Source organism: Panthera tigris, chromosome C1 (assembly GCF_018350195.1).
Source record: "Panthera tigris isolate Pti1 chromosome C1, P.tigris_Pti1_mat1.1, whole genome shotgun sequence".
NCBI classification, from domain to species: Eukaryota; Metazoa; Chordata; class Mammalia; order Carnivora; family Felidae; genus Panthera; species Panthera tigris.
In genome coordinates this window covers 121,182,940-121,200,154 of record NC_056667.1, presented here as the reverse complement: position 1 = coordinate 121,200,154, position 17,215 = coordinate 121,182,940, and the positions used below count along the sequence as shown (strand labels likewise).

At 35.0% G+C, this 17,215-nt stretch overlaps 1 protein-coding gene across 1 annotated transcript in view; it reads left to right on the top strand.

Annotated features, from left to right (window-relative positions):
- Positions 1-17,215, top strand: part of DPP10 (dipeptidyl peptidase like 10) — a 646,469-nt gene that overhangs the window by 145,561 nt on the left and 483,693 nt on the right. The window lies entirely within an intron of this gene.

Genomic DNA, 17,215 nt, shown 5'->3' with positions numbered 1-17,215 from the left:
TTGCAGTGATCTTTAAATTGTGTCCTTTGCATTAAAGAATTTAACACTAATATATAAATTATCAGAAGGCTTAATTCCTCTTTGGGGATTATTTCAGTACCCAGAAGTTTTACTGTTCTTTAGTAGGTGCTGATATTGGAAGACAGTGAAAGGCTGCTGACTTTTAAAACTCCCCAAAATATCTTCTAGGAACAAATCCATTTGGTATGCTATTACAACCTGCCTGTCTAGCTTCCTCAAAGACTGGACACCCATATATTGCTCAGCATTATAAAAAATAGTCATTTTCTGGGGTAGGTAGGATTGAGCTAGTCCAAAAATCAACTGATATAATGAAGTTACAGCCTGTTGTTGAATATTATGTATTTACACTTCATTTCTTGCCCCAGTTTTGTTACTTAGTCCTTAAACATGTTGGACTTATTTCCCATGTAAAAAATGTGATTAACAATAACAGCTCTCTTTCAGAGTTATTTAGTCAACTAATTATGGTGTCTAATTATACAAATGACAATATCAATTATTCCAGTATGGTACTTTGTGAAATCTATCATCCTGGTAAAAATATTGGCTTTGAAATATAAATTCAGAAAAATAGTTTGTAATTATTATTTAGCATATGAAGAGACTGAAAAAGAAACTAAGGGAATCGGGGCAGGGGGAAGAAAGCAAAAAGAAAGAAAGAGAAAGGAAGAAGGAAGGAACTGAGAGAGAGAGAGAGAGGAAGAGGGGAAGGGAGGGAAAGAGAGAGAAAAAGAGAAAGAAACTCCTTGATAAGAGCTGGCTTATCCAAAATTCTCTTCAGAAACCCTGTCTTATCTGCCTCATTTATACATCTGCAATCCAGTGTAATTGAGCAATGTAATGGCTCTAAGTTGTTGCAGAATGCCAAGAATCTTTGTTAAATGAAAATAAGCTTATGTCCGACATCATGTTTGTCTTAAACGTCAGAATTTTAATGCAATTACTAAAAAATGAATGAGTTGAGTGTACTGTCTTCTACTGGGGACTCTTAACCAGATGGAGAAATTGGTGCCCTCATGCCTGTGTGTTTCTCTTGAACTTCCTTCCATCTGATTATAGTATGCTTTTCCAGTGATTTCTTTTCTCAGATTTTCTTGTTTCTCCCTGAGGCTATAGTGATACTTGGAGGTCTTTGAATGTTTGGTATAAGCAAGACCTTATTGGGTTGGCCACTGACAAAATTAAACTTCCTCTACACAACCTTTTCCGTGTTGTTCAGTATAAAAACAGTATGGCTGGCATCACTTTGTCATGCACTTATTCTCTATTAAAACAAGGGCTCTGAGCAAGGCACACCTTCGTTTGAGTTCTGGCTCCTAGTTTTGTGAAGTTAGCCAGTTATTGAACCTTGTCTGCCATTTCATTCTTCTGTATTATGGGCACAACATATAGTGCCAACTTTACAATGTTATTATGAGGGAGAGATGAGATAATATAATTCAAGTGTTTAGAATAGTATCTAGCACCAGCGTTGCTATTCCTCTTATTATTGCTATTATTCCGTACTTATTGACCACCAGACATGATGCCAAACACTATATTACATGAGGGAAATGTCTAAGAAAAAATAAAAGTCTCTCTGGAATATGGATCTTCTGTGATTTCAAGTTTAAATTATGGCAGGTGGAAAGGGACTAAATATTTAATCGGAGTCAGTCTTTCAGTAGTCTGTGTTTTCATTCATTCATTCATTCACTCATCACTAATTAATTATGGAGTTCTTACTACATTCTGGGTGTTGTGGGTAGCTGGCCTTGCTCTCTCCTGCTTTCTATCCATCACCTTCAACCCCCCTTTTTCCTAACTACACACACAAACAACCACAAATCCTCAACCCAAAGACTTAATTTCATATAAGATTAATCACATGTTCATATGTCTTTGGGTTTTACGGTTATTTTTGTCAAGAATATAATGATACAAAACAGGAGTCAGGATGCTGGAGTGGAAAAAGTTTTGCTGCAAGGGATAGTTAAACTGTGTTATGCACTCTCTGTTTGCAAACTCAGAGCCACCAGAGACCTGGGAAATCCTAGAAACTGAAGAAGTAGATGGGTGTAGTCAGAGTGGTTAGGAATTTATTTGAGTTATGAACAAGTAAATACCAGCCTAGTTACATGACCTTCATGGTGGGTTCAAACCGAACATAGTGAAATAGAAGGCTGGAGGACTAATAGTTTGTGGCCTAAGATATGAGTCCAAAGCCTTGAAGTGCTTTTGCTTTCCTCATGAGACAGGAAAAAAAAAAAAAAACCCTGCATTTGTTTAATCTCTGGTTCTGAGGACTAGAATGTGCATTGAGACCACTAGTGTAGACTTTGATGCCACACGTGTGTGTGCCTGTGCATGTCTGTGGTTAGAATCTAGTGCTCTAATTACACCATGTCTTTCCTCTTCTGACTGTCAGGTTTGAGACCCCTCTGCTGTACTAGAATAGATCCACAAAGGAAAACACCGAACTAGAAACATAATATACAACACCCCCTTCTGTTGTTCCCTTTGTCCACCAATAGTCTCCAAGGCCAGATTACTAGGGAAAACTACACAACCAGATGGAAACTTTTAACCAGGAAGGGGAATCTATGTCATGAGGGGAAACTATTGATCCATAAATCATTCAGCAAAATACTAGACCTCGAGAACTAAGGGCTGACTCTAGAACAATCCTTCCAGTAAGAGTGGGGGTTCAGAAATCCATATGCCTTTATAGCTATAGAATCTGGAGCAAATCACTTATCTCATTTGACATCAGGTGCTTGGTTGAAGAAGAGGGTATTTTTGGTTCACCAGACTATCAAGTGATCTTTTGAGGTTTATTATAGCTCATATATCTATGATCTAATCAAATAACAGCAGTAACAGCAACAGAAATAATGGTGGTCTGTTTGGTGACAAATGTAGGAACAGATTAAATCTGGTGAACTCACACTAAGCCTCTTCTACTTTGAAAAAATATTTAATGTCTTTTTTGGGTGGGGATTGGAGAGGGAAGAAAGCATACAAAAAGTTATCTAGTCTAAGAAATGATTTAGAAACTGTTTTGCTCAAAATAGCATCCCATTTTGGAGGTAAGTGCTAAGGAATGCAAGCCTATAACCAGAGAAACACATGTTCATTGTAATTTTGGTTTGATTGCAAATTTTATTACAGAAGTAATTTGACACAGGTGTCTTAATTTCCAAGCTTGTCAGCAACTTCCCTGCCTGGTGAAGAGAAGTCCTAATTATATTTGAAGAGTGGGTTAACCATTCAAGTATTTCTTTAATAAGTAACTATTTTTGAAAGGAACAAATTATTCACTTCATTTTTTCTGATTAAAGGGCAGACTTATTTAGATGCATTGATCAAGCCTACATATTTTTTTGTTTGTATTGAATTAAAAGAGCACCCATGTTTATTTTCAGAATATGTAACTGTAAGATCAATACTTATACTGTGCAAATATATGAGTGTACATTCATGCTTAGAGTTGTGGAAAACAGTCTTATGTAGCCATGCATGCATTTTGCAGTCTCATATTTATATTGAATATGTAGAATGAGAATGATCATAATCCAGAAACATTTCTTGCAGAATGTAGTTACCCATTGTGACCAGTTTTGAGAGGAGAGACACATTTTATGAGTTAAAATGTGTTTACTGGAGAATATTCTTTAAGCTTTCAATTTGGTTGCCATATTGAGATAGCCACCTGTGTTGACTGTGTATAATCTACCAATTTTTCAGCTAAAGTGGCCTGTTGCCCTTTGCTTGGTGTCTGCAATCAGTCAGTGTCAAAACAGGGTCATCGGCTTAATTTATCGTCATGGCTGACTAAAGACAACATTGTAAGGCACTGAAATCGTGTCTTCATCATTAGCTGTAGCTCATTAGGCAATTTCCCATTCCTTTAGTACCCTCTTTAGGTGAGCATTCTCGTCTGGTCTTTGCAGGTCTGTCAGAGCAAAAAAGAAAACAAGCATTCACATATAAACTATCGGCATTCATGCATAAGCCATCAGAATTCTGCTTGATCTCTGTTAAACAAGAATTTAATAGGGATCCTCTAGGACCCTATAAACATGCTTTTATTTTCACTTCTAGAAGTATCTCTAATAGTAAGGATTTTACACCAGGCTCAGATGCCCTGTTGGGAAAGAATTTACCCATGTTCAAACGGCCACTGTGATGTTAATAGTTAGGTAAATCTTTATGTCAGGTAAGGATTTGATCCATGAAGTTAGTCTCAAAGAGTTCACTATAACCAAGATTTAGGACGTGGAGGGAGCCAGAGAAATTTAGACAAAGTTATCCAGAAAAACAAAACAAAATATAGAAGCAAACCTTTAAGGATGCATACTTGTCTTTGAAGAAATGCCAACTTTCCTATATTTTTCCCCAAAGAGTACGTAATCCTATCCTTTATGCCTCATCATACACCAACTTAGAGAAAGTGCAGTTTTCTAGGTAATACAGCTAAGGCCAGGAGAATTTGACTTAGGTGCCTAGTTTGTGGAGAAAGTATAGCAGAGCATGTGATTACATTGACCTTCAATTCAGACTGCCAAGTTCATGCCCTGGCCTTGATAGGGCGGTAAGACTTTGAGGTAAAGAATTCTTTCTTCCTGTTGTCTTTTCCTGCAGAAAAAACTGCAGGTTTTTTCTTTTTTCTTTTTTTCTTTTGTTTGTTTGTTTGTTTGTTTTAGAAAAAGAACTATCTGACCCTTTGAAAGGAGGCTTAAAAAAGATTAATCTGTTCCTAATTATTAAAAAAATAATTTTCTAGAAAACATTTAATAAAATTAAGTATTTTATTGGAATGGTGACAGCTGATTAGTTATTGTTATGCAAAAACTCAAAATGAATTTATTCTCATTACTATTATGTTCTACCAAAATAATCGCTCCTGGTTATAGTTAGTTAAAATGTCATGTCATATTATGTTGCAAGCAATCTCTTGGCAGCTGCAATTTAAAAGGTGTCATTTAAGCATCTGACCTGTGTTTTAAAATGTCAAAGCAACAATTAAACTATCCCATTATGCTTTTATGAGAGGGAAATAATGTTTTACAGATTTTAAGATTTGCATTACTCATTTGTAAACATCAACATCAACCAAGATGCAAATTGTTTATTTTATTTTGTTGAATTAAAAAAAAAGGAGATATGTTGTATTGATAGTCATAAGCTAAATTGTCTCTGCTTGCTTTTCCAAGAACAGCACAGATGAACCCATTTGAATATGGTGTTACCCAGACATAATCAGGCTGCCAGAGAGAAAACAATGGCAGATTCCAGCAGTTTCCCCCTGGATTACATGGGTTATTGTTCCTTTTCTAACAGATTTATCTCTGATGTTGAATGAAAAATAATTTTCTCTGTCATTAATAAAGTAAGAGTAGTTATACTTTTTTGTCTTTGCTTTACAGTTACATTTCTATTTTTAAGTCAAATTTGACTTCTTAGCCTCATCTTTTTGTATTGTCTAATCAGATAAATAATGGATTTAGTTTACATTATGATGTGTTCAATTTTATCAGTCAGAAGAGAATCTGCTTTAACAAGCTACATTTATTATCTGCTTGTTACAAGCCAGATATTGCGCTAAGTGCTTTGCATGTACTATTTTATTTATCCTCACACTACTAATGTGAAATAGATACGATTAATTTATGCCTCTTCTACATTATTCAGTTGAGTCTTACAGGTTACAGTAAATTATCTCTCATAGGACTGGAACATGGAAAAGCTGGATCACTTATGCCAGGGCTTTTCGGCTCTAGCTGGTGTCTCAACCTTTGAATATAGGTTAAGATATATTATTGCACCCATGGCAAGTATAGGCAAGAAACATGTCAGAAAAGAAAGAGAAAAATGAGTTCTGCTTTATTCCACCCCTGATTTTTTTAAATAAGTGAATTGATTCTGTACCTGCCTTAAAGGGAGTGCATGGCAGAGAAGGAATAAGCTGGGGTAGACAAGGGGTAAATGGGAAGGGAGTGCAGAAGTGAGCATTTGAAAATTATGCATGTCAGGAGCACCTGGGTCCTTAGTCGGTTAAACGTCCATCTTCAGCTCAGGTCATGATCTTGCAGTTCATGAGTTTGAGCCCTGCATTAGGCTCTGTGCTGATAGCTCAGAGCCTGGAGCCTGTTTCAGATTCTGTGTGTCCCTCTATCTTTGCCCCTGCTCCACTTACACTTTGTATCTCTCTCTGTCTCTCAAAAATAAAAACATTAAAAAAACCCTGACAGATTCCTTTAAAAAGAAAAAGAAAATTATGCATGTCAATTCTGTATAAATTCTTTTTTCAGCTATTATATTTTATTGGAACCTCAATATCCATGATAAAATATAAGTGCCCACTTCCTTTTCTAAACCACATCGTATAACAATTATTTATATGTCACTGTACAACTTTAAATATTTTGTTATATTTTTTCTATGAAATATAAGTTTTAGAAATATGATAGCCTGGCCTCTAAAAATGGGGGGAACAAGGCAGCCTGATCCCTCAGAAGCAAAGTTTCTTTAAAGGAGGGAGTTGCATTCAACTGCTTATACCCCTGGGGGAAAAAAGAAGACAGCGTTCACCATACATTTGCCCCCTGTATTTGTAGGGGCGGGTATTTTAATCTGCAGTTATTTGCCAGGGACTTTATCATCCAGTTCTCTGTGTTTGAACTGTAACTTAAGATCTCCCATCCTAGAATTCTTTCATTAGGTGTGAGAGGAGACTCTGTGAAAACAAATGAAAAAAACAGACAAATAAAAACCTTAATTAAATAGCCTTTTAAACTAAATAATATCCCAATTTATGCCTTTGTTCATAAAAGTGAAAATTTAGTTGAAACAATTTCAGTGAATATTCATTGCTTTGGCCTGTTTTCACCAATATTTCTCTTGTTCTAAGATTGTTCTAAGTGTAGAGTCCATTTGAATAAACTCTAGAAAAACTGGAATCATTAAAGTGAGACTTGGGAAACATCTTTATTCATATGGAAGACACTTCCTTAAATCTCTGCATTATTACAATTTGTACTTTGAATATGGCATAGAAGGTCTGTAATCCTAGATTCACAGCTCACCTTGCTTTTCCTGGGACATTATCTGTAATTATGTAACATTAGGAGAACAAGGCCGGTAAGAATACTTTCTTTTTTAATTCTTTTTATGTTTATTTATTATTGAGAGAGAGACAGAGCCTGAGTGGAGAGGGGCAGAGAGAGAGGGAGACACAGAATCTGAAGCAGGCTCCAGTCTCTGAGCTGTCAGCACAGATCCCGACATGGGGCTCAAACTCTTGGACTGTGAGATCGTGACCTGAGCTGAAGTCGGACACCCAACTGACTGAGCCACCCAGAATACTTTTTTGCATAGATTATAATTCAACATTTAGGAATTCTTCTTGCTCCAATTATCTTGTCTCTCCCAATCACATTCATTATCTTTATTCTTTGACTCAAAGCCTGATGTTGAGAACAATTTTTATTTTACTACAGTGCAATTCTCGGAGCGCCTGGTTGACTCAGGCAGTAGAGCATGTGACTCTTGATCTCAGGGTTATGAGTTCAAGCCCCACGTTGGGCATGGAGCCTGCTGGAAAAAAAAAATGAAATTCACATTTGAAACTATCAATTTTAATAAAGTGAACAATCCAGGTCACCTGGGTGGCTCAGTTGGTGTCTGACTTGATTTTGGCTCAGGTCATGATCTCACAGTTTGTGGGATCAAGCCCCGAGTTAGGCCCTGCGCTGACAGCACGGAGCCTGTTTGGGAATCTCTCTCTTCCTCTCTGTCTCTATGCCATCCCTGCTCACTCTCTCTCAAAATAAATAAATAAACAAACTTTAAAAAAGATAAGGTGAACGATCTATTTACTGTGAATGGCATTTACTACATTCACAATGTGTACAACCATTACTTCTATAAAATTGGAAAATATTTGTATCACCACAAAAGGAAACCTTATGCCCGGTAAGCAGTTACTCCCCATTTTCATCTTCTATCTTCTGGCAGTCAGCAATTTGCTCTTGGTCTCTACAGATTTACCTATTGTGAACATTTCATGTAAGTGTGACCAAAAAATATATGATGTTTTGTGTCTGACTTTTTGACTTAACATAATGTTTTAGAGATTCAAAGTTCTTAATTTTGATGGAGTCAGTATATTTGGTTGTTTCTCATGCTTTTTAGTATCATATCCAAGAATCCATTGCATAATCCAAGTCATAAGGAGTTACTGTTATTTTTTAAGAGAGTTATGATTTTTAGATTATCTCTTTAGATCAATGATTGGTTTTGAGTTAATTTTGGCATATGGTATGAAGTAGGGAATTCAACTTCATTTTTTACATAACTTAAATTTCTCTTCACACCATTTGTTGAAGAAATTCTTTTATCTCCACCATATGTTTTTTTAACCCTTGTTGATCATCATTGATTATAGATAATATGAATTTACTTAAGGATGTGCAATTTTAATTTATTGTTCAATGTGTCTATCCTTGTGCCCACATCACACTGTTATGGTTACTGTAGCTTTGGAGTAAGTTTTCAAATGAGAGTATGAACGGTCCAACTATTTTTTTTAATTGTTTGGCTATTCAAAACTCCTTACAATTCTATATGAATTTAAAGACTGACTTTTCCATTTCTGCAAAATTAAACATTTCTCTCACTATCAATAGGTTTTGATAGTGATTGTGTTGAATATGTGAATCACTTTGGGTAATACTGCTATCTTAGAAATATTAGTTTTCCAAGTGACAAACACAAATTGTCCTTCTATTTATGTCTTTGATTTCTTTCAGCAATACCTTGTAGTTTTAAATGTACAAACCTTTAACTCTTTGGTAAAATTTATTCTCAAGTATTTTATTGTTTTGGATGTTAGAGTAAATAGAATTGATTGTTTAATATCCTTTTTCTTTCTTTCTTTCTTTCTTTCTTTCTTTCTTTCTTTCTTTCTTTCTTTCTTTCTTTCTTTCTTCTTTTTTGGATTGCTCAGTCCTGGTGTATATAAATACAACTAATTGTTGAGTGTTGATTGTGTACCCTTTAACTGTGCTGAATTAACTTTTTAGCTCTGGTAGGTTATTAAAGATTCTTTGGGCTTTTCTGCGAATATGGTTTCTTTTTTTTTTTTCCTTTCTAAATTCACTCCATTTTATTTCTTTACCTTGTCTAATTATTCTGGCTGGATTCTAGTATAATGTTGAATAACAGCAATGAAAAATGAACATCCTTTTCTCATTTCTGATCATAGGGCTAAAGCTTTCAGCCTTTCATCATTGACTATTGTCTTAGCTCTGGGTTTTTCATAGATGACCTATTTCATGTTGAGGAAGTTTCCTGCTGTTCCTAGGTGTTTTTTTTTTTTTTAATGTTTTCATAAACAAAGAGTGATGGATTTTGTCAAATGCATTTTAACATCGATTCAGATCATTGTGTTTCTCCTTTTTTTCCCCCCTATTATGTGTTGTTACATGGTTGATCTTGTTTTGTTGAGTTACCCTTATATTCCTGGGGTAAATCTGTCTCATTAATGATACATAATCCTTTGATATGCTAAAACATTTTATTTGTTAATTGAAAAAAATTCTGTCATCCCCTGCTGGAATTGCATTGAACATTTTTGCATCTATGTTTATAAGGAATATTGATATATTGTCCTTTCTTATGTTGTCTTTCTGGATTTGGATCAGGATAATTCTAACTTTACAGAGGAAATCAGTAAGTATTCCCTCCTCTTAGGGTTTTTAGAAAAGTTCGAGAAGCATTGATGTTAATTTTTTAAATGTTTTGTAGAATTCACAAGGAAAGTCATCTGCTCCTGTATATTTTTTTTTATCGGGAAGTTTTTCATTACTGATTCAACGTCTTGTTTTAAATCTATACAGAGTTTCTATTTCCTTTTGAGTCAGTCTGGTAGTTTGTGTGTTTCTAGAAATGTACTCATTTTATCAGGTTATCTGATTTGTTGGTATGCAATCAATCATTCATTGTATTCTCTCACAATCCTTTTCAATTTTGTAAAATTGGAAGGGAATGCTCCCAGTTTCATATCTGACATTGTTTGCATGTTATTTTTTTCTTTGTCAGACACATGTATGTCAGTTTTGTTCATCTTTTTAAAGGAACAACTTTTTATTTTGTTGATTCTCTCTATTGTTTTGCTCTTTCTACCGCCCCCCCCCCCCACTTCTTTTTGTGTAAAGTTAGGTCACTGATTTAACTTCTTTCTTTTTTAATGGAGATGTTTCTGGCTATAAATATCCTTTTGAGAAATGTTTTCACTGCATCCCATTAAGTATTGGTATATTGCATTCTCATTTTCATTTGTTCCAAAGTATTTCCTAATTTCCCTTGTGATTTCTTCCTTGAAATATTTCTTCTTAAGAGTATGTTGTTTAATTTCCTTATATAGGTGAATTTTCCAGTTTTCTTTCTGCTATTGATTTCTAGTTTCATTCTACTGAATTCAGAGAAGACACTTTGAATGATTTCAATATTTTTAAATTTATTGAGACTTGTTTTATGGTCTAAAATATGACTTGTCTTGGAGAATATTCCATGTACTTTAAAATAATGTATTGAAAATAATGTATATATGTTTATATATATATATATATATAAGATTTTTATAACACACACACAATGTATATATTTAAAATGTCTATTAATAGTGTTGTTCAAGTCCTATCTTTTGTTATTAATCTTCAGTCTAAACTTTGTATACATTCTTGAAAGTGGGCTATTGAGATCTCTAATCACCTTTGAAGACCTATTTCTTCATTTCTGTTGACATTTGATTCACATAATTTGTGATTCTGTTATTTGGCTCTGGTATCATTATTCTTGTTATAACTTTTGGGTATAACAGTTTTCAATATGTGATGTCTTTATTTGCCACAACAATTTTTGACATAGTTTATTTTTTGTGATAATAGTAGAGCCACTTCTGCTCTCTTTCATTTACTGTCTCTATGGAATATCTTAATCCATCCATTCACCCTCAACCTATTTTTGTCTTTGGATCTAAATTAAGCATAACAATTTTTTTTAATTCAATTCTGCTGTTCTCTGCCTTTTGTTTAGAGAGTTTAATTCATTTACATTTAAAGTAATTGCAACAAAGGAATTACTTCTTAAATTTTACCATTTATTTTGTCTATGTATTTTACCTTTTGTGTTTCTTAGGTCCTCCAATACTGCCTTCTTTTGTCTTTGATTGATATTTGCTTTACTCTTTTGAATTTTATTTTATTTTTTTAGATTTTCTTATGGTTACCTTTGGTATGACTATAAATATATTAAATTTATAAAAATTATTTTGAATTGATGACAACTCAACATCAATAGTTTACATAAACTGTATTTTTATATGGCTTCACTTTCCCTCATATTGGTTTTTGCAGATTACATATTTTATACATTCTGCACCCTTTAACATAGATTTTTAGTTATTTCTTCATGCTTTTGTCTTTTAAATCATATAAGAAATATAGAGAGACATTCCAAACCTAATATACAACAATTTTCACTTTTATATTTAACTATGTAGTTACCTTTACTGGAGTTATTTTTTAACCTGACCTCAAGTTACTACTGCCCTCTTACTTCATCCTAAAGGAATCCCTTTAACATTTCCTGGATGCCAAATATACTTGTTGTGACCTCTCAGATTTTGTTAATCTTGGGAGGTTTTAGTTTCTCTCACACAATTTTGAAGGATGGTTTTGCAGGATATAGAATTTTGGGTTGACAGCTTTTTCTTTCAGCACCTTCATAATGCTGTTTAATTCCCATCTGGCAACATAGTTTTTGACCAAAAATCTGCTGTTAAACACATTGAAGATCCCCTGTATGCAATTTGTTTCTCTCTTGCTGCTTTCAAGATTGTATATTTGTCCTTTCCTTTGGCAATTTGATTATAATATGTCTCAGCCTGGATCTCTCTGTGTTTGTCCTTTTTGGAGACTTTAAGCTTCTCGAGCATATAAGTGCATGTATTTTGTCAAATTTGGCAGATATTTGGCCATTATTTCTTCAAGTATTCTTTCTGTCCTTTCGTTCCTCTCCCTTTTGGACTCCCTTTGCTCATAGAGTGATATGCTTAATGGAATTCCACATGTCTCTTAGGTGTTATTGGTCTTTCTATTTTCTTCTTTGTGTTCCCCAGTCTATATCATTTCAGTTAACCTAAATTCCAGTTCACTGATTCTTTCCTTTGTCTCCTCATATCTTCTATTTGAAACCTCTAGAAAGTTTTAATTTCCATTGTGGTGCATTTCAGCTTTAGAATGTCTGTGGATTAAAAAAATTCTTTCTCTTAAATGGTATTCTCTCTCTCTCTCTCTCTCTCCACACACAAACACACACACACACACACACACACACACACACACACACACACACATTGTTCTCTTGGTTTCCTTTAGCTCTTTGTCCAGAGTTTCCTTTAGTTCTGTGAGTATATTTAAGACAATTGATTTAAAGTCTGTCTAATAAGTGTCTTGTCTGTGCTTCCTCAGGGGCAGTTTCTGTTAATCTCTTCTGTGAGTGGACCGTAGTATCTTGATTCTTTTCATGATTTAAATTTTGTATTAAAAACTATACATTTTGATTTTGATAATGTGGAACACCTTTTTTTTATTTTTGAGAGAGAGAGAGACAGAGCATGAGTGGGGGAGGGCAAAGAGAGAGGGAGACACAGAATCCAAAGCAGGCTCCAGGGACTTGAGCCACAGCCTGCGAGATCAGGACACCTGATGGTTAACCAACTGGGCCACCCAGGTGCCCCTGGAACACTTGATACATGATTTTTTCAACTCTTCAGAGCATATTTTTGTTATATGCTGTAGGCTATCGCTGTTTTTATGGTTGTTTGGTTGACTTTTTGGATGTATTTTGAAAAGTCAGTATTCTCTGTCATATATGGTCTCTGAAGTTTCTATTCCTTTAGCTTGTGTTCAGCTAGTATTTTTACAAAGAATTCCTTGAATGCTAGGATCCAAATAAACTCTCCCATTCTTTCAGATTAGTTCTGTGCTGGGGCAATTATTCAGTATTTATTTGTAGCTCTGCCTTAGCTTTCATTTCCTGTTTGTATTAAGCCTAGAGTTTAGCTGGAGGCAAAAACTTAGGGTCTTCTCAGGTCTTTTTTTGAACATGCATCCTGCCCTGGGCATGCATGTGTTTTTCTGAATTTCCCAGTATATGTAGACACTTCAATGTCTAATTACTCAAAGGAAAGCTCTTCCCAGCTTTCCTTCTCTAGCCTGAATGCTATATTTTCTCTAGCCTGAATGCTATATTTTAGGCCTTAACTGTATCTTTTTTCACCAGGCAACCAGGCTTATTCATTTGTCTTATAATGTTTTTGAGAATATCTGCTGATTTTCTGTGCTAAGTTTTCTGGATCAGGTGTAAGAAAAATAAATACCCCAGGTCAGTCCTTTAGGTAACGCCAGGCAGGTCAGAGCAGACAAAAAGTATTTTGAGAAACCATCTACTCTGCTTCCTCCAGAACCCAGGGACTGGGGTCCCATACTGTACATTCAGACTGTTAACTTAAAGATCACCACTGAGCCAGGGAGGGGATTGGAGTAATGCCAAAGAAAAATGCCACAATGCTTTTCTTTCTTTTTTTTTTTTTAAGATTTTTTTCTTTTTTTTTTTTTTTAAACGTTTATTTATTTTTGAGACACAGAGAGAGCATGAACAGGGAAGGAGCAGAGAGAGAGGGAGACACAGAATCTGAAACAGGCTCCAGGCTCTGAGCTGTCAGCACAGAGCCCGACACGGGGCTCAAACCCACAGACTGTGAGATCATGACCTGAGCCAAGGTCGGCCGCTTAACCGTCTGAGCCACCCAGGCGCCCCACCACAATGCTTTTCTACTGTTTTTAAGTTGCCTTTTTCTTGATTCCGTGTTTGCTAGGTTGTTGTGAACCTCTGACTCTTTTCCAGAGTTCTGAAAAAGCTTATTCTGACAGTTTTGCTTCTTCTTCTTCTTCTTTTTTTTAAAATGTTTCTGTGAGGAAACAGCCTCTTAGAGCTGCCTACTCCTCCATGTTCACTGATATCGCTTTGTTGACAAATTCTGCTGGTGCGATTTTCATGTGCATTGGTGTCTGTCTGTGATTAACCTGAGTTCCTTACTATATTTGAAGCCTTCAAGCATAGAGTTTATAACTTTATCACCTACACAATTCCCTACACTTATTATACCAGTAAATGTTGACCAGTGACAAATTTATCCATTTAGTCCCTCTTGCATTACAAATTAGAGAATGTAAGAAGTATTTTGTGAAAGTTTGTGAAGACGAAATACTATAGAGCACACTCATTAAATCTAATGATATCATCAAATTAAAAAGAAAATGCACAACAGTAGAGACCTAGAATATTATGTACTATAAACTTAGCAGTTTGAAATATAGGCTAAAATAAACTTAATAAAATACATGAAGTACACACAGTAGAGCTTAGTGTAGGGCATTCTAACAGATTTTTGAGGACCCAAAAAATACTTTTTGGGCTTTTGAATTCTGTCAACATTTACTGAGTTAGATAATAAAATTTAATTGCTGAGGTTTTTTTCTAAAATGTTGATTAATTCACATAAAATGGCAATGATAAAACTATACATGTAAGTATATATAACATGTAATAAAAATAGCTATATTTTTCAGAACAAACAAAAAATATAACAGCATTATTTTTTATTTTTTGCAAATTTGTCTAATGCCTGGATGAAAGACAGTAGGATTTTCATATGTGCCCTGTGTTAATTCTTTTGCAGTAGGTTGTTTTAGTTGACATATATGAAGAATCATGGCCTCATAATTAGTTAGAAATGGAAGATGTAGTTTAATAGATGTCCTTGTTTGACCCTTCCTGAAAAGTTAACAAATGATTGATTCTTGAAGGTTAGTTGCCATGTGGAATCTGAAAATACGTCAATAAAATATCAGTACTTTGCTACATTTCAACCCATCAGTCATCTTTTACTTTAAAAGGATCTCTTACCTATGCATGATTCTAAGCATTGTGCCTTGGACTTTTGCAAAATATGAGTTCACTGAGTTATGCCAATTTTCCAAATGTTGGTGGGGTTTGTTCTATAACATAAAACAAAACAAAAACATAGTTAACATCACTGATGGTACAACTTATGAATCTCACTAGAAAAGTTTTGGGAAGCTTTCACACTCAAGGGAGAGGACAACCCTTCCAAAATGTAAATATTTGCTTGAAAGTTTAAATTTTATAATTTGTAACAGCCACTTGTGTTTGGTTTTTGTGTGTGTGTGTATATGTGCATGCATGTGTGCTTTATAGGAGAGGTTCATTTCATTTTGAAGGCAAACATTTGCCAGACACAGGTATCCTTTACTCTCTGAAAGTTGGCATTGTGTGACTTTGTTTTTGTGAAAAATTTACATTCGTACAGTGTCGAAGTGCAAATCCCCTTTGGATTTCTTTTGGTTAGCAAAAACAGATAGTGATGTAGGACTTCAATAAAAGTGGGAGTGGTATAATGTGATGTCTCAGAAGGCAGGGGATGCTCTTTGCTTTACACAATTTCAGCTTACAAAGTTTTCGTAGGGATGGTCTACTTTCAGACAGTGAATGAAACCTATATTTTAATCTGAAGTCATTGTTTGTTATTCATTACGTCCATTAAATTCATGTTACATGAAGAAAAAAAAAGTGGTTAGTTGAGCACAACCACCTGCTGCCAAGATGTTTTTCCTTGAGACACCTTCCAAGTTGATGCACAATGGAAGTGTTTTTGTTTTTATTGTTTTTAAGTTTATTTATTTCTAGAGAGAGAGTGTGATAGAGAGCAGGGGATAGGCAGAGAGAGACACGAAAGAGAGAGAATCCCAGCAGGCTGTGCCCTGTCAGCGCAGAGCCCAGTGCGGGGCTTGATCATACAAACCATGAGATCATGACCAGAGTGGACATCAAGAGTCACACACTTAAGCGACTGAGCCAACCGGGTACCCCTATTTTTGTTTTTGTGTGCTTCAGATTTACTGCACAGATATTAAAAACATCTTAATAGCGATACTGAATACAATGATCATTTTTATAACTGTATCAAGAGATTCTCAAGTGAAACTGAATTTTTTTTTTAATTGAGCACATGAGGAAGTAATAGTGTTGGCTAACGATAAAGTGCTCAGAATTGCACCCCGCTTTGGTTTTGTGCCAAGGGTGAAAATTTCAACCCAGTGTAAGCGGAAGACAATGCTGTAATAGTATTGTGTATATAATTTGAGTTTAGGACCCATTTTCACTAGTTGTTCACAAATTATACTCTGTAGATAAAGATAGGAAATCAAAATGTACTCACAGTTATGTAACTGGAATAAACAGTATACCTGAGAGAAGAACTTAAACATGTCTACAGAGGAGCCCAACGGCTCAAAGTAGAACCATAGGACTTCAGGGTTAAAAAAAAAAAGACATTATTTCAGAGAGAGAGAGAGAGAGCATCATTGCATAATTTTCTCAAATGTGAAAAGGCTTTGTTCAAGTGTATTTCTCATATTTAGCTTTTCTACTCAAATTCAGGAGATGTTAACTTGAAAAAGGTCTCAAAAAGAGGTTTGAGAATGATTAGCATTTTGAATAATTGACCAATTTGACTAATTAAATCTATGAGTAAATCCTAAAGCTCTTGGTTGATTTATTCAAGAGATGACAATTTTGAGGTAGCATTTACTAAGTCCTTCAGAACCTGGAAATACATTCTTTATTTGATGAGCACTTAGAGCCTCTGCTGAAAACAAGACAAAGTTGAGCAAAATGTAACAGAAGCTAGGGGATCTCAGAGATGCAAGCTGCTTCATAGGCCATGTGTGTGTATGTGCATGCCAGTGTGTATGCATAGTATTTCCAATTAAATTATATATTAAGAGGTGAAAAATATGCTAAAGCAGAGCCATTCTGATTTTAGAGTTCTGACCATGTAACCCCTGTCCTTCCCCTTCCAATCTCTGTCCTAAGAGAGCTTATAGGACTTTCTAGAATACACCTGACAGTGGTGTCATTTGCTCCAACCTTTTCTCTTTACAAAGAGGAAACTGATACCTGAATAGACTGAGTGCTAATGCCATGGGAATACATGCTAGTTAGGGGTGGAATAGAACTAGATTACAACCTCCTAGCTCTAATGACTGTTCTTGAAGCCTTA